Source organism: Pteropus medius, unplaced genomic scaffold, assembly GCF_902729225.1.
Source record: "Pteropus medius unplaced genomic scaffold, Ma_sr-lr_union100, whole genome shotgun sequence".
Lineage (NCBI taxonomy): Eukaryota > Metazoa > Chordata > Mammalia > Chiroptera > Pteropodidae > Pteropus > Pteropus medius.
The window spans coordinates 7,538,428-7,557,209 of NW_024344378.1; the positions used below are offsets into that span (position 1 = coordinate 7,538,428).

Sequence of the window (18,782 nt, forward strand, 5' to 3'; positions counted from 1 at the left end):
CTGGTTTTTACCATTAAACAAAGTTGCTGGCTAGAAGACCATCATACAAAAATCAATAGTGCTTTTCTACTTCAGTAGCAACCATTTGAAAAAACAATTTTATTTTATTGTTCCAATTTTAGAATATGTGCTGCCAAAGTGAGCACTATAGTTTTATTTTACAAAGATACTATTCACAAGGCAACTTACATGTATAAGATATCTAGGAATAAATTTACCAAAAATTATGAAACTTTATAGAAATATATTACAGAAGAATGAAATCAACGGACAGGTCTACTACTCTCATGAATTGAAAGACTCAGTATTATAAAGATGTCAGTTCTTTTCTTCAAAATCTATATATTCAATGCAACTGGGGCAGTTGGTTATCCATGTGGAAAACAAGTGGATTTCTATCTCACACCATACAAAATAAAGTCAATGTGGATATAAGACTAAAATGTGAAAGCAAATTATTAATACTTTTAGAAGAAAGTAAAAGTACATATTTATTATCTAATAGTAGAGAAGCATTTTTCACCGTGATATCATCACGTGGCAGCATTTCTTAAATAAGATACAAAAAACACCAACCACATAGAAAAATGATCAATTTGACTACATAAAATGAAAGACTTCTGCTTATCAAAAGACCATTTGAAAGTGAAAAGACAAGACACAAGACTGGAAGAGGTCTGTGCAAAACATCTGACTGACAAAGATGAGTGTACTACTTAATATGAGAAAGACAAATAATCCAATAGGAAAATGAGCAAAAGACAGGTACGGACATTTCATAGAAAGGGAAGTATGAATGTCTAACAGTGAATAAAAAGATATTCAATCTCATTAGATTCAAGGAAGACTAAAATAAAATCACAGTAGGTACCGCTTTGTACCAAATGGATAGGTCGAAAAATTAAAAATTCCAAGACTATGAGGTATCAGTAAGGATGTTAAACAGTATAAACTCATATAATGATGGGTGAGAGTGTAAGCTGATAAAATTGCGTTAGACAGTCATTTGATGTTATCTAATCAGGCTGCATGTACCTTCCTACGATTCAGTTCTCCGGCAGTGGTTTTCAAATTGGACTCTGTATCAGAATCTCCTGGAAAGATTGCTGGCCCCATCTCCAGAGTTTCTAATTCAGTAGGTCTGTGGTGGGGTCCAAAGATTTGCACTGCTAACAAGATCCCAGATCAAACCGATGCCGTTGGTGTAGGACCACACTTTGAGGACCACTGTTCTGGAGAAACTCTTAAACACGTAAATATGATTTTTTGTACAAGAATGTTCATAGCAGCATTTGTGGGTAACAGCGAAAACAAAAAAACTGTAACAACCCAAATATTCTTGGAAGAGAGAATGAAAAAGTAAATGGAAATATGTTCATAAAATATTGTAGGGTGGTGAAAGTGAATGAACAGCAGCTATGTGCACCTCAACGAATATCAAAAAACAATATTGAGTAAAGACTATAAGTTGCAGGAGACAGCATTAAGTATAATGCAATTTATTTAGAGTTAAAAAGCATGCAAAATTAAACTGTATGCTTAACAATAAGTGTACTTATATTAAAAAGTCGAGGTAATGATAAAACTCAATATAGTGGTCTGTTGGGAGTGTATATAGAGAAATATATTCAGAGATGGTTAAATGGTAGAGTTTAAGAGTATTTGGTAAGGCTTATTCCTTAAATTAGGAGGAAAGTACGCAAATGTTTGCTATATTAATTTCAAGTTTTTCTTGATATATAAACTATTTCAAAATAAATTACAAATAACAATTACATAGTTTTAAAAGAAACTAAACTTTATATTTCTCTCAGTTATCTTTCATAGTTACAAAAGCTGATTTAAAATCCTTGTCTGTTAATTCAAGCCACTGAATTATCTCAGCGTCAGTCTCCATTGATTGCCTTTTGACTCACATTTTCTTTTGGTGACATCCAAGAAATTGTCAGTGATATATTGTAGAGCCTCTGGATTCTGTTGTGTTCCTCTGAAGAATACTGATTTTTTAAAAGCAGGCAGCTAACTTAATTGACCTCAGACTCTGAACTGTCTCCCTCGTAGTGAGCAGAACAGAAATTTTGGTCTAGTTCCTTTAGCCTGTGCTGGGCTGCTTGCTCACATGGCTGGGGTGCCAGCAATGACATGGGCAGAGTTTATATGCATTAACGCATTGCCCATGCCCTCTTTAACTCTCTCTTTCCAAGATTCCTCTTTTATTTTCTAATTACTGTAAGCACTTTGAACTCTGTCTCCCGGCGCTTCATGCCAGGAAGACTACAGGTTTTTTATACAGGTTTTAGTCACTCCTATTTGGCATGACTTGGGTCCTGCTTTACAGCAAAGAGCACTAATCATAGGAAACTTGCCCATTGTCATTCCCTTCTTCCAAATGGAGACTCCACTCCCGCATTTGCCTGTTCAGTTGTTCTTTAGTATCTTTGGACAGCTGCTTTTTATATTATGTTCAGAATTTATAGCTGTTACACGTAGGAGGATTACCTGAAGCCCATTCCATTTCTTTTTCGAGTTTGTTTGTATCTCATGTTTTTTTTTTTCTTCTTCTTCTTTATTATTTATCACTTTTCTCCTCCCAGGCCCCTGGGCAGCTATTCTGGTTCCCAGAATCTCCCTGAAACAGTTCCAACAGACCTTATCTTTCTAATCACAAAGGCCCAAATAAAGTCCAAGGGGCCAGATGGGATGAGGATGTTAATGACCTTGTCTTAGACCACACTTCAGCATGTTCTTCAAAGCAGCATAGTCTGATAGACCTGCAGCTATTTATTCAAGTCGGCAAATATTTACTGAGTGTCTACAAGGCGCAAGGCTTTGTTTTAGGCCTTTTGGATACATCGATAAACAAAGAAGTCAAATACCCCTGCCTTTGGGGAAGTAACATTATGAAGAAGGACAAAGGCAATGAACGATAGTCATAATAAATAAGCATTACAGTATGTTAGAAGGTGGTAATTGGCCACCTTCATTCTCATTCAGCAGTTTGGCTCTTTGGAATCACAATCATTCCAACATCTTCATTTAACTTCACCGACTTGTCTGAGTTGTGTTCCCAGAACTAAGAAATAGGCAGCGAGTCCTGAAGGGAAAAAACAAAACACTTGGTTGCAGTTGCTGCAGTGACTGAATGTCACCACTGGGTGGGAAAAAAAGGGAGGGAGCTAAACATTGCAAAGGGATAGACAGCAAAGGAAAAACTATTGTTCGATTAATGCAAAATTCAGCCTAATCTCAATTCTCCATGCGACCTCTCTTCCATTTTTAGTGCAAAGATCGCACAATCAGGTAATTTCATCAGAGTGGTTTTGTCCCCAGAAACTGAGAAAGTACCTTTGTGGGGAGGGGAACTGACCAAAATTTCATTGCTCACTACAGGAATTTTTGTGTGTGTGTTCATATATATGTATGTGTGTTTACATATATGCATTCTATTTTTGTTAAGACCTTTTTCATTTTTTCATAGATATATTATGTAATATATATGTGTATGTGTGTGTTCTACTTGCATTAGTATCTATTATATCTTTTTCATATTTATTATGTGTGTATCAGTATGTGTGTACATTATACATATATGTATGTGTGTATGCATGTGTGTGTGTGTGTGTGTGTGTATTACATTATATTGGGGGCCTTCAACAGCCACTTTCAAACCCCTTTTAAGGTATGGTGTTCCCTGCACAGTAATTTTACCTATATGTTCACCATCATCATCATCATCACTGCTCGCATTTAATAAGCTTACCAAGTTACAGTTACTGTGCTTGGTATTCTGGGGTATTTAATGCTCACAATAACCCTGCGAAGTAGATACTGCCATTACCCCGATTTTATAGGTAAGGAAACTGAGATGTATAGAGGTTAACTTGCCCAAGTTGGAACAAGGATTTAAACTCAGTTTTGACTGAGAAAGCCATTATTTTGAACCAGGATCAGCAAACTGTTTTTCTGTAAAGGGCCAGACAGTAAATATTTCCGGCTTTGTGGGCCATGAAGTCTCTGTTACATCTGCTCAACAGTGCTGTTGTAGTGTGAAATCAGCCAGAGACAACATGTAAATGATGGGTATGGCTCTCTTCCAATAAAACTTTATAAAAATAGGTGGTGGGCAGGATTTTGCACATGGGCCGCAGTTTACTTATCCCTACTCTTATCCACCAGGCTCCATGGCCTTTGTGATAACAGATTCAGATCAAAACTGAAAACTCTTATTCTTTTCCACTTCAAAACAGTGTTTATCTTTTGGTCCTTGGCTACTCTATGCCTCATTCCGTTAGTTCCTTATGAGAACAGGAAAACTTGACTTACGCTGCAGCTCTGAAATCTGTAATACTGGGTTTATAAGAACTGATCTCAGACACAAGGCGCTGCAGGCAGTCGTATAAAAAGAGAGTGTGTCACTGTCCACATGAGTGGCTGGATCTGTCTAAAGGAGACATGCAGATGAAAATTGTGAATGAGGCTTCTCCTATTTCTTTTACTTCCAAAACAGTACTCTAAATGATGTATCAATCAGAGCCAATGGGTGTATAAGTCGGAAATTCTGCTGTTTGGGGAAAGAGCATGCTTGGTGAATGTTAGCATGCATCAGGTGCAGTGCTAGGCATCTGATGTGTCTTATTTCACTCACAATACTCCTGTGTGGGTAAGTGTGGTATTTGTGGGGTGGAGGAGGAGAACTGATAGGGTTCAATATCTGGAGGGTTGCAGGCCCGAGCCTCTTTTGGGAATTTGGCAGGTCCAGAAATGAGATATCATTAGTATGTCCTATGATGACAAACTCAACTACTAAATTGATAGGCCATATGCTCTGATGCATAGGCTGGAGTATCAACTTATTCATTTATATGGAAGTACTCACACCTAATGGAGGAGAGAAGTTGGTTCAACAAGCATTTCTGGGACATCCAACGTGTGCTAAAGCCTAGGAACAAAGATCGGGAAGAGGACATGGCCTTTGCATGAAGGAACTTTCATGGTTACTGGTTACTGCCTGCCTCTGAGGGATATGAGGAGTGCAATGTGGAGATGGATCAGGGGCCAGCTAAAAGTAGGTTGTACCTCAATACGGACCTACCTATTGGGGAGCACTCATCCAGAGTCTACCTATGGGATAGAAAAGACACTAAATTCAACCATTAGCCTTGCTTCAGCTCTTTCTGAAACCTTGGACAATAATAACGATGGCTCATATATACTGAGCACTTACAATGTACCTAGAACTGTGTGCTAAGTACCTTACAGATACGGCCTCATGAATTAAATCTGAATTCCCAAGTGTGACAGTGTAGACCTCTGGTGATTCATCCTCTATATAAGATTCTAGTATTTTCTCTTCTACATATATCCTAATCTGCAGCCATATTGCATAGTACATTACATATTACATTACTTTTATTTCTAGCTTTAGCTTACTCAATCTCTTCCACCTGGAATGCCTTCTCCAACTCAGTCTATCATATTGCTGGCCATCCTTCTAAGCCCAGCTCACACGCTAATGCTTCCTTGAATATTTTTCTTGGCGGGGATCTCTCTAATGAATGCCTATAAAACTTTGCACCTCATTCGAAAGCACTTAAGTGCTTTAAAAGAAATCCATCTTAATGCTCTTAGTTCTGATTACAAAAATAAAACATTGTCATAGTAAATAACTCAAACAATAATGGCAATATTTTTGCAAACACATCACACTGCTCTCAAGATTTTAAGTTCCTTAGGGACAGGGACTGTGTTTTATTCATCTTTATATCCCTCAGGAATCTCCCCACTTTAGTTCCAGAATGTCTACCCCAGGCTTGGTTCACAGTGAGAACTGAGTATTTATTTGAACAAATAAATTATGCTTAGGACTTTTATAGCTAAATCTAGAGCTGATTTTCAAAACTAATGTGATATTTATGGTCATTGATGTTATTAACATGTCTTTATTCCTAATATAACACTTCTTTAACAATTTACTAATAAAATTGTTTTGTTGCTAGATTTATGAAATGCCCATACTTTCTTGGCATGTGGGACAAACCCATCTCTGATCAGGTGTTATTGCTAGAAATTCTAGTGATTCTATCTTAAGACCCTTTAGAGATGAATCATTTAATTCATGCTGAGAATATTTTAGTTCTTCAAGTTGTTCGCTTTTCAAAGTTCCTCCAGTATCTGCAAAAATTTGTTAGTTAAAATATTCCTGGGTTATAGGTCTTAACTTCATTGAAAATTGACTGCACATTTTTATCATTAAATCATGAGCATCACAGATGACTTTCACATTTCTGCTGAAGGCATGTTTCTTATTAGGCTAAAGCTTTTCAGGCTGTACAATTAATGGCTCATAGCACACTAGGGAACATTTATTAATTTTCATTTTACTTCTTTTTTGAAGGTTATGGGGGTTAAAGGTTCTAAGTTGGAGTTACTGAAATTTTAAAAGGTGTAAATAGGTAAATATTATGGTTCCTGGAAAAGTGAGACATTTTTCCCTTTAAGCATGTGATTAATATTACTAATAAAAATGTCATCAGCCTTCCCTGCCATGGTTATGCAGTTAGAAAGACACTCTGTGTGTGTGTGTGTGTGTGTGTGGTTTGCTTTCCATATCTAATGGGACATTTTGAGAGAATGCTTGATATAAGAAAATTACTTTTAAAAATAGATTCTTGATGCTTTGTTGGTCTTATACAAGTATTCTAAACAAAAAATAGTATCTCCTTACACATTTACTAAAGATTTTTCCTGACTACATTTGGTGGCTTATGTCAGTGTTTGAAATGCAGGGATTTGTTTTCTCTTGTCAGATCATGAGACATAAACACCATTCTTGTTGAAGGCTGAATTTTCAAAAAATAGGCCTCCTTCCTTTTTGTGGATAGATTACCTATTTTTACATTTTAATCTAGTTTTATTCATAAGCTAGTTTCCTAAGTAGTTATTTCCTTATGCTACTATTCATAATTCATTATGTTGGTCCTTTACAGTAAAATATTTAATTTTAGCATATATCAAGTAGTACTTTTTAAACAGTTCATTGAGATATAATTCACATACTACACAGTTCACCCATTTGAAGTGCACAATTCAATGGTTTTTAGTTTATTCACAGAACTGTGCAATCATCACCACAATCTAATTTTAAAACAATTTTGTCACCCCCCAAAGAAACCCCGTGCCCATTAGCAGTCACTTCCTATCCTCTCTGCCTATCCAACCCTAGGCAACCACTAATCTATTTTGTCTCCCTGACATAGTATTTTTAAAAAGATATTTTATTTAAATATGTTAGTGATTAACGACATTATTAAAGCTAATACATTTAATACAATACTCAGGTGATGGCATTTTTCTTTATCTTACTTTTATCTTTAAAAACAAAGCGTCTGTTTTGCCAGAGTTTCAAATCCGTTGGTAGATTTCAGTGATATTACGTTTGCCTGTGCTGACCTACTACTTGGTTATTACTATAAGAGTTCTATGTCTACATCTATACAAAAGCAGAAATATTGAGTTAGAAGAATGATGACTACTTAAACGGTTAGAATGAAGCACTCTCAGAGCAGACTATCTCAAGCAACTGTACTGTTTCTCCTTTTCGTTCTCCAGTTACTCCTGCCTTACCAATACATAAAGACACACACATACACACACGCGAACATGTGCATACATGCGAACATGTGCGTGCACGCACACACACAGTAGCCATGGTCACATATGGTGGAAGATGCGAGTAAGCAGACTTTACACAGGGACAACCAGAAGCAGCAGTACATATCCAGTAGTGATATATTCTTATGCACATTATAAAAATAACATGTTGTGTTTTTTGATTGCATATATGTATAGTTTATTCTAAATCATAGTGGGAGTCACAGAACATTCTCTAGTGGTTGGAAATGCTGAAGCAGAAAAGAGAAATGTATAAAATAGTATTCTAGGTCACTGCTTATTTATACTGATTTTATTCACAGATTATCAGAAAACCTGAAGGTCATTCATCTATTTACTCATTCATGCAACACCTATTTATTGATTAGAGACAATGTAAATGGCACAGGTCCCAAGTAAAGATGAACACCTAAAATTCAGCTTCCCTGAGAACTGTTGTCCAACCTCAGCACATGAAAGGATGGGCCATCTTCTCAGAGAAAGAGAGCTCAATGAATCATACATCTTTTCCTTTTTTGTGTGAAAAATTGCAGCCTATATTTTGCAGGAAAATTCAACATAATTGGTATATACCCATCTTTCTAGGTGAATTAGGCCTTAACTGACAGATAACCCATTTTGTTCTAAAATTCAACAAACTCTTGGAAAATCTTATTCCATACAATCTTTTGAATATGTCATTTGCCATTTATATTTGATGGCCTTAAGCAAAAAAAAAAAGTTATAAAAAGGTATTAATGCAAGTAGATAATAAAGCTGCATTCTATAAATCTATAGCAGCTTACAGTAATCATTAAAGCATGCAAAAGTCTTTCATCTATTCAAAAATATGCAGTGCACAGAATGTCTGCTAAGGTGCATGACAAGTCAGAGTTAAATATATATTAATAAATGAATTAGCTTCATAAATAATAGCCATAATGACATTTTAGGAGACAATAAGTCTGAGGATTGTCAGAAAACGGTTGATGTATGAGCTTCACGTCTCAGTGATTCTTCAAAATGAATAGGCTTTGTGAGATAGTTCAGACCCGCGACCAGCCTATTTCCTTGAATAATTTACTTGTTGTCAATTTGTACAGCCACATTACACATGCAAATTGTGCTGCCTGTGCAAACACCACTTGGAGATGATAAAAACAAATTTACGAAGGCTATAGAAGAAGGATTTATTTCACTTTCTCACCCAGGTCAAGCAATACATGTATCTGACGATTGTGTGTACCCAATTTTGTTGTAATTATATCAGCAAATTATTCCTTATAATCTTATTATTTTTAGCAGTCTCCTTGTGCTTGGGATAATTAGCTTTCTTCACTCAGTGTAAAAACAATTCAACTTGCCAGCCAGGCAGGGCATAGCTCCATTATCTGTTTTGGGTTTAAATTTATTCCCTATATTCTTGGACACTTTGTGTAAATTAAAAATTTCATAGTCCCTAATACTGTACACGCTGTTCATTCAGTGATGAATTAAGGCCCCTAAACCTCTCCGTTTGCTATTAGATATCTCACCCACTTTATATGTTAATCTGTGCTAATGAATTCCACAACCCCTAGCCACAGCGAGATGACTAAAATTATTACCACTTACAGAGATATGCCTTTTTCATTTAAAGTTCAATTCAAATTGCTCCCATAAACAGTCTGCCACACAAAGATACCTCCTATAAAGGAGAGTTACTTACCTATAAGGAGAGTTCTCTGAAAGTAGTATTATCTTGGGATGCACATTCCTAGGTCACATGCCCTCAGGTCTCTGGCATGGGGGGAGAGAATTCATAGCCCATAGGTAAGACTTCCTTTTCTTGGGGCACTTCATTAGCTCTGTGGCCTATATTCCTAAGGGTTATTTTTGCCACACCCCTTCACACAACCAATCCCTTCTCAGCAGAACAGGCCCCCATGTGAGATAGTAGGGCCGTATGACTACCAAGTGAGAGTTGAGGGACTGGTCACCGTAAAGGATTGCTGATGATCAAGTAGCACATTTTCTATCTTAAAAGAAGCTACCTATAAAGTAATATGTCCGATAACTGAGAAAAAAAATTAGGTTTTTTTTCCCACATTTAATATGAAATTTAAAATCGGTATTTACTTTTTATTTACCTAACATTTTTATTGTGGAAATAATACATTCTTATTGTGGAAAAATTAGAAAATAGAAACAAAAAGAATAAAAATCATACATATTCTTACCAATTACTTCCACCACCCAGTGATAGTCACTGCTAGCATCTAGTATCAATTTTTACAAACTAATTTTCTGCTTACATACTCTCTTAAGATGTCAACAAAATCACTAGTCTTATCATGTCCCTCTTTAACACATTCCAACCAGCGTTTTTAGGACAGGGTGCCTGCCCTATCTGCCCCTAACACTCCAACTTAACCAATTTTAAGAATGTTATTTGCTGTTTTCCTCTAGAGTTGAGTGATCCCCAGAGTTTCAGGTGCTGGGCCCTTTGCTCCTTCCTCTTCTCTTTCCTCAAGAGCACATTCAAGCAAGTTCTCACCCCACTTTAGCTCTAATGTTCTCTGTAATTCCCACCTTCCAAAATAACCTGTCATAAATAGCACAGCAAGGCACAAGGGTGTCAGGCACAGCCTGAAGGCTGGGTCCTTGTGCCAGACTTCTCCGTACCTTCTATACACGAGCGTCTCATTGGTATGGGTGCCATTTCACATCCATTACTGCCTCTGCACTTGACCTTCACAACCACCATGAAAGCAGAGCGGGTAATGAAAACATACAGGGTCCAAGGTTAAGTAACCCGCCTGGAAGAAAAAAAATTTGTACCTAAGTCTTTGTAACTCTTAGAACCAAGTGCTCTTCATTTTAATTCTTGCCCTTAATTGTCACTTATGACTTTGGAACTTAGGGCACTTCGTGTGTTTTCAGTATTTCTCCTTAAAAAGAGATCATTTTCAAAGACAAATCTTTGGAAATTTTTTTGGTTAGAAATTCAGAGCTTCATACATTATTTTATTTTGAGGTTCTTTAATTATTTATTACTTGAGAAGGCTATTTACATAAAGCAAATATTTTGCTTCAGGAGAGTTTATAATAGTCTACCTTTTATAGTATCTTCTGCTTAAAAGTCAAAACAACTTCTTGCAAATGAGATTTTTCAGTTTACAGTTAAGAAAATACCCACAGATTAACTTAATTCAATATGACATTTGGATGTAGCATTATTAGGACCCAACCTAAGCCCTTCCCCACTGTGTAATGCCATTGGTGACCCTGCTGCTTTTTTTGCTGCAGGGTCACTGATGGCATTACATACTCAAGTAGTTAGGATGGCATATGACATGTGACATATCGTCTTGGAGAAACATCAACCTAGAGGAACAATTTAATCTATCATTTTAAAATCTGAGATCATCACCTGTAATTAACCTGAGTTAATATTTGGCAGAGCCAGATGTACAGCTCTTAACATCTACTCTCACAGAAAGTCTGATATGTTCTTTGGTGAATAAAAACCAAATGTACTTTAATTCAGCTTCTGCTTTGGAACACAGTGTGTTCACCTAATTATCTCATTTTCAATTTATGATTTTCAAATGAGAATTTGGTCTAGCAAGACAAAACCTAGAAAAGCATGAAGTAGGTGAGGCTGGTTTTCTGTGCCTAAACCATTCTCCCTTCCTCCTCCCAACCTGGCCCTGTCTCTTGTTCCTGGGTGCCCTGTAGCCTCTTACTTCTCCTTCTCCTTGCTAAAGTCCCGGGTCCTGAAGCCAGTTGCTTATTTAGCCACAATGAAGTGTAGTTAGCTAATAGAGCTTCTTGTGTTTTCCTCCCAGGATTATCTTCATTTTCGACTGGGATAAAATTAGGTGAAAAAATACTTTGACACCAGGTAAACATTCCCAGGGAGCATCCAATTATGTGACTTAGTCCCAAATTTTAAGTAGTTAGGGATATTTTAGTTGTAGAATTGTTGAATGCCATGTGAAAAATCTAGGTTCCACTCCTGGTCCATGAGACAACTCATTCTAGTTTTTTTTTTTTTTTTTTTTGATAGTTCACTCATATACAAAACAAGGGTTAAAATTCTACGTATAAACTACGTCCTAATCTCTTGATGACCCTTGAACCATGCAAGTGAAGAACAGACTCCAAGCAGCCTAGCTAATACTAAAATAGCTGAACTTGGATTTGAGCTGCCACTTATCACAAGCCCAGTAACTTGGGCCCAGGCAATTAACTCCTGCTTTTTCTTTTTTAAAAAAGTGAATGTTCTTTGAAAGAATATAATAGAATCTAGAGTTTCTACAACATATCATTCATAATTTCTGGGATGAAAGCCAAAGTTTCTTGTCACATGAAAAGATACAGGAAAACATAAACTATTTGCAAGAGAAAAAAAAAAATCAATGGAGATTAACCCTGAAATGACCTTGATGTTGGAATCGAAAGATAAGGATTTTAAAATAGTTATTCTTAAATACTAAAAGAAAAATATAATGAATAACAACATAGGAAATCTCAGACAAGACATATAAACTATAAAAAGAACTCAATAGATGTTATAGAAATATAAAATACATAGAATAAAAATTTACCGCATGGCTTAACAACAGCATGGATATGAAAAAAAGAGAATCAGAGAACTTGAAGATACACCATTATAAACAATGTAGTCTGAAGAACAGAGGAAAAAATCGTAATAAATAATCAGAGCCCCAGGGTCCAGTAGACCAATATCAAAATGTCTACTATCTGAGGAATGGAATGAGAAAATGGGCCCCCTCAAAATTAGAAAAAATATGACTGAAAATTCTCCAAATTTGGTTGAAGACTCGAATTTTCTAGTTCAAGAAGTTCAGCAAGCTCCAAGAAAAATATATAAAATATAAGCTACATATCTAGAAACATTAGTCAAACTGCCAAAAATCAAAGATAAAGAGACAGTCTTGCTAGTAGCCAGAGAAAAATGAGACATTTCATATGGGGAACAATATTTGAGGAATTTCTAACATCTCATCAGAAACAACAGAGGCTAAAAGACAGTGGAATAGCAGCTTTAAAATAATAAAAGAAGAAAAACCATCAACCTAGAATTCTATATCCAGCAAAAATATCCTTTAAAAAAATGAAAATGAGTTCCACTGCCATCTAGGATGTAGAAAGCTGAAAATATCAGTGTTCATACTCTAAAAATAAGACAGTGCTATACGAAGGACATAATTATGACTTTCTTTGAATCTATCAGAACGCTAAATTCACGGGGATAACAAGCAGCTAAAAATCCAAAGAATGACAGACCCCATCAGGGAGAGATAACATGAGAGCCCTGGCTCGCCTGAGAAAAGCACAGAAAGGAGGAAGATATGGAAAATAACTAGAAAGATAGTAGATTTAAGTCTGACCATGTGACTGATTACATTAAATGTAAATACTCCTGATACAATAATTAAAAGACAGAGATTGACAAGATAAAAAAGCAAGACCCAAGTATGTATTGTTATGTTAAGAATAAAAAATGGGGGAAAATGTCATGCAAATACTAATTTAAAAAAACTAAAGTGGCTGTATTAATATTAAGCAAAGGAGACTTCATAACAAAGCATCAAGGATAATGATGGTTATTACATAATAATAGGGTCAGCTCACAAAAAAACTCATAAAATTCAAATACATGTGCACCTAAAACCAGCTTCAAATACCATAAGCAAACTGATATAAATGAAAGGAGAGGTAGACATATCCACAATAAAAATTGGAGATTTCAACATTCCTCTTCAGTAATCAATTGAACAAGTAGACAGAAAATCAGGAGAGAAATAGAAAACCTAAACAACACTATCCACCACTTGATCTAATTGATGTTTACGGAACAATCCATACAACAGCGGCAAAATCCACATTCTTTTCGAGTGCATGATCGAAATTTAAAAATTGTATTTCTATTGAATAGCATTAAACAGTTGGAAGTTGAAATTAAAAACAGTACCCTGTGCAATATAGCACAAAACCCATGAAATACTTAGGAAAAAATTTAAAATATGTGCATGACCTATGCTGAAAACCCTAAAATATTCGTGAGAGAAATTAAAGACCTAAAGAAATTAGGAGATCAACTGTTCATGGATTAAAAGACTCAATAATGTAAGATGTTGGTTCTCTCCAGACTGATGTATAGATTCAATATATTGCCAATTAAAATCTCAGCAGTATTTTTTTTTTGTAGAAATTGACAAAGTGATTTTAATTTGTATGAAAAAGCAAGCAAACTAGAACAGTCAAAACAATTTTGGTGGGAAAAAAGAAGGTGGCTGAAAGCCTCATACTATCTGATTTCAAAACTTACTACAAAGCCACTGTAATTAAGACAGTGTGTTATGTGAGAAAGGATATACACATAGACCAAAGGAACAGAACTAAGGGTTGAGAACATAGACTTAACATATTTGGTTAATCAGATTTTCAACAAAGGTGCAAATGCAATTTAAGGAATGAAAGAGTTTCAACAAATTGCCCAAAAATAAACCTTGACTTATACTTTGCATGATACATACTTAACTCAGAAAGAATCAGAGATCTAAAATCTGTGGCTTTGAAGGAGCTCACAATGTATTGGTCAGCATAGACTGATCCATGACAATTAATTGTACTTCAGTAGCTATGTGTCAACTATTATGAAGGTATGCAGAAGAAAGGCATGAACTGTATGAATCAGGAAGGGTTTAACTCAGGAGGTAATATTTGATCTAGGTTTTAAAGGATGAAAAGAAGTTCAAAGGTTTAAAAGAAAAAGGTATTCCAGGCAAAGGAAAGAAAGAGCATGTGCTAAATTCTGTCTAGCTTGCTCTTCCATGCTTAGGATCCATAGTTTGTATTTACATCATGGACCTCAAAATTTTAGTACTTATGGTATAAATGCATAAATGTATCATAACCATATTACATGTCTTAGATTACACACTTCTTGAAGAGCCAGTTCATACATGTCATGTGCATTCTCCTTTAACCTTAACAAAGTGCTGAGAATTGGGCACATGGTAAGGACCGCAAAAATGTTGACATATTAATCTGATAATCTATCAGTGTTTATGTACTCCTTAGTTTATACTGTCTATGTGCTCTGATAGAACTTTATTTATGGACACTAAAGTTTAGATTTCATATAATTTTCACATGTAATAAATTATTGTTCTTTAGATTTTTTAAAGAGACTTTTTCTTTAGAGCAGTTTTAGATTCGCAGCAAAATAGATGGTTTTTCTATACACTCACTGCTCCCGCATATGCATAGCCCCCCCCTTATCAATATCTCCCACCAAGGTAGTCTGGAACTCACATTGACACATCACAGTCACCTGAAGTCCATAGTTTACCTTAGGGGGTGTATATTCTACGAGCTTAGACAAATGTGCAATGGCATGACTCTTATCATTGTGGTTACCATGCAGAGTATTTCCACTGCCCCCAAAATCCTCTGTGTTCTACCTGTTCAATCCCTCCCCCCACACACACATACACTCTCCTTAGTTTTAATGTGTCAAGGAAGGAAATTAATATTTATTGACAAGTAGTCAATAAATGCCAGGGTCTGTGTTAAAAACTTTACATGTATTCCTTTAAAGAGATTAATCAGGCTTTGGGCTGTTTGGAAGATGAAGGTATTAGGAAAAGGGAGACTGACATAGACTTCAAGTATCAAAGCAGGAATGATTTAAGAGGTTTCCTCTGATGGGATTTGATCACTCACTAGGTCCTGAGGGGACTGGAGAGGGAAGATACATTTTGCTCCTGAAGCCTCTCTTTCTCTGAGCTCCCACTGGGCAGTAATAATGTCTATACTTTATTGACTGTACTGTGCTGGGAACTTTATCTTAAAAGGGACAGTGAGTGACAGTGGAAAGAGCATGAGCTTTAGGGTCCAGGGAAACTTCTCCACCCAGATCTGCTTGTTACTAGCTGTGTGAAGTTAGACAAGTTTCTTAAACTCCTGAAGCCTTAATTTCCTTATCTGTAAAATGGGTACAATAATAACTATTTCATAAGATTATATGATATTAGATGCAAAATACCTAGCATATAGGAAAGTTCAGTAAGCTTTCCTCTCATGTTCTCTTTCTCTTCCAATGTACAGCCTATTGGACCAGAAGATTTTGAAAGCACTAGACATGGCCAATTAAAAAAATTGTGTTTCTTTGGCAACATCCTGTATTACAGAAATGTTGTTTCCTCATATGTTCACTCTTGCCGATGTCATTGCGTTAGTTGTTCAGCATACGCCTGGAAGACTACAATCGTTTATAGATGCATTGGTTTGCAAATTTAAAAACAAATCCTGATAGAGAAATTGTCACACAATTCCTAAAATTCAAAACTCTTTTGTTTCTATTCTTTCGTGTAAGTCACTAGACTACTTTTTCTTCAATGCAGAAAATAAGAGATTTTGTACAGATGGAAATTAATTATTCTATTTCTCAGTTTCAGCAAGAAACAGATTTATTATATGTTCAACAAGGTCATATTCACTTTTTCCAACTGAAAATATTTAAAGGAATTCACATTTGGGGAAATTTTCATCAATCAGAGATTTAGCAGCCACCAAAAAGAACTCCACAATTAATCTTTTATAACATGAGTGTGACTGGTAATCTGTACACTGAGAAAAAAATTACAAAATATAAGGGAAAGCTATTCATAAACTATAATATTTCTTGGCAAAGAAAAACTGCTTTCTGATTTTTGTGATATGTTTGATAATTTAAATGAAACTTACATGTTTGAAATTAGTGCCAGATGCAACACAATTCAAGCTCAATTCAATAGTTGCATCACATTCACTATGATTTAGTAAAAGGTATTCAATAATTCTGTTTCATAAAAATCTCACAAATACAAGTATTTCATTCACAAAATGCATGTTTTGGCAGATTTCCAGGGCAGGAATTTGCTAAAGGGAAGGTAAATTTATTGATTAAAATAAATCAAATGACTGACATTTCCCCTAGAAAACTGGCAAAACAATAATATTCAGAGAGTGAAAGTCTCACAACCAGAGTCAAGGAAAAGTCTGAGCTATTTACATTTATTATAGGAATCCAATAATGTCATAGAGTAAATAATCAGATATTGGAGAATTCTCAACATTGAGAAAATTTTAAAATACATATTTTGGAGTAAGGACTTACCAAAAACTTTGATGTGAAACCTGGTGTTTGTAAATCTTTGGAGTACTTATATAGTTTTTTTCGAACATTTGTGTGTACTAAAAAATGAGTGTTCTTTGATGGAATACACATAGAAACAGTCTAGAGAGTTCTTAAATGGGTCAACATTACTTCCCTCCTGCTCTATGTTTCAGTTCTTCCCCGCTCTGCACTCTTTCCCCATTCTGGTCATACTCCCACCATAAGCATTTTCATGGACTGATGTTTGTGTATCCCTAAAATTCATGTTGAAACCCTATTCCCCAGTGTGGCTGTATTTGGAGATGGAGACTCTAGGAATCAATTAAGGTTACATGAGCTCATAAGGGTGGGGCCCTGATAGCATTAATCTCCTCCTAAGAAAGTGCACTCTCTTGCTCTCTCGCTCCCTCTCCCCTCCTTTCTCCCTCTCTCCTTTTTTCTCCCCTTCTGTCTCCCTCTTTCTCCTTTATAAACATCCATGTAACAAAGAAGAGATCATGTGAGTACACAGAAAGATGGTTGCTGCCTTACAAGCCAAGAGAAGAGGCCTCAGAAAGAAACCTATTTTGCTGGTATCTTGATCTTGGACTTCCCACTCTAGAACCGTGAGCAATTTCTGTTGCTTAAGGAGCCCAGTCTGTGGTATTCTCCCAAGGCAGCCCAAGCTGACTAATACAGCAATTAAGAGGCCCAATTCCACAGCTACAACAGCACTTTCATACACACGCTTTAACTGCTTAACTTTTTAAGGATTTGGATTCAGAGAAAACTTCATTGAAAAACTGGGCATATTTGGCCAGGAGAGTTTCATACTGATCTTTGAGTCGCTCAGCTCTGCTTCTATTCTAGAATCAGAGAATGTGAGCATGTTAAAAGGGCTAGTCACCCCAACTTGTCAATTTAGGTTTTACTATGATTCTGGGATTACAGAAAACTATTCCATAAACTTGGCACACCTTCTGGAAGACATTGGGAGTGAGGCAGTGGATAGTTAAGTATCAAGGTTAAAGATGTGTCTATACTAAATCGTGTATGGTATTGAGTGCCATGAAAAAGTTTTATACATTTTTATAATGTTTCAAAGAAAGGCATTATCGATAATGTTAATAACAACAAATAGCTAAGACTGAAAATTACTGTGCGCCAGGTAATAGGTTAAAGGCTTTATGTGTATTTTCTTATATAATCGTTATGACACTAGAAAATAGGAAATACTCATTATTATTATTACAGAATGCTATTTTAGAAAATGGAAGCCTTTCTAAAATAGCTCCACTCTCATCATGATCACGTTATTCTCTTATTCATAGCACTTTTTTTTCTTTGTTGTTTTTTCCTTGCTTATTTTCTATGCTTTCCCCAAGCCCCTCCTCAGGGCCTAAAATACTGGCTGCCACGGAAAAGGAGTTCAATAAACAGGCTTTTGGCCAAGGCCACACAGCTGGCCAGTGAAGCGGCTTGGACGATAACCAGATGGGAAGCTCCACGAGAACAGGAGTCGGACCGTTTTCTGCTAAACAGAACCGGGCCGGATGCCTGCTTAATAAATATGTGCAGAAAGAAAAAAAGGAAGGGAGGGAGGAAAAGATGAACGAATGGAAACGTTTCCAGAAGGGCCTAGAGAGCTTCTGTAGCGATTCTGCCTCCCCGTAGAACGAACTCAGGTCAAGGTCTAGGTCAGCACCGGCGTATGGCAGGGAATGGAGAAACAACAAAGCCTTAAGAAACGACCAGAAGAAAGGCGAAAACGGTGAGAGAAAACAAGTAGGAAGAAACGAACCACTTTTCTTCAGCCAATTTAAAAGCAGAGCTGAGCGCGGCCGGTTGTCATGACGACTCAGCGGCCAGAACGGACCCACCCCATTGGCTGAGATGCGAGAGCCAATGAGAAGGCGCGATGTTGGTAGGTCTTAAGATGGCTGCCGGGCGACCCGTTTCTAACCGGTGAGTAGGGCTG

The 18,782-nt window shown here is 36.3% G+C and overlaps 1 protein-coding gene and 1 long non-coding RNA gene across 3 annotated transcripts in view; one reads left to right on the forward strand and one right to left on the reverse strand.

Moving 5' to 3' along the window:
- Positions 1-274: 274 nt before the first annotated feature.
- LOC120609038 (uncharacterized) lies at positions 275-18,655 on the reverse strand. The gene is made up of 4 exons (XR_005654630.1): positions 18,606-18,655; positions 10,315-10,448; positions 9,359-9,429; positions 275-3,094 (listed from the first exon to the last, which is right to left on the reverse strand). It is a non-coding gene; the product is annotated as an uncharacterized LOC120609038 (long non-coding RNA).
- FAM204A (family with sequence similarity 204 member A) overlaps positions 18,615-18,782 on the forward strand; it is a 30,033-nt gene continuing 29,865 nt past the window's right edge. Inside the window, exon 1 of one of the 2 annotated variants that reach the window (XM_039871077.1) lies at positions 18,615-18,769. The gene's annotated coding sequence lies outside the window, so the exon portion shown is untranslated. The remainder of the gene's footprint in view (positions 18,770-18,782) is intronic. The other variant, XM_039871076.1, reaches the window with a different exon arrangement.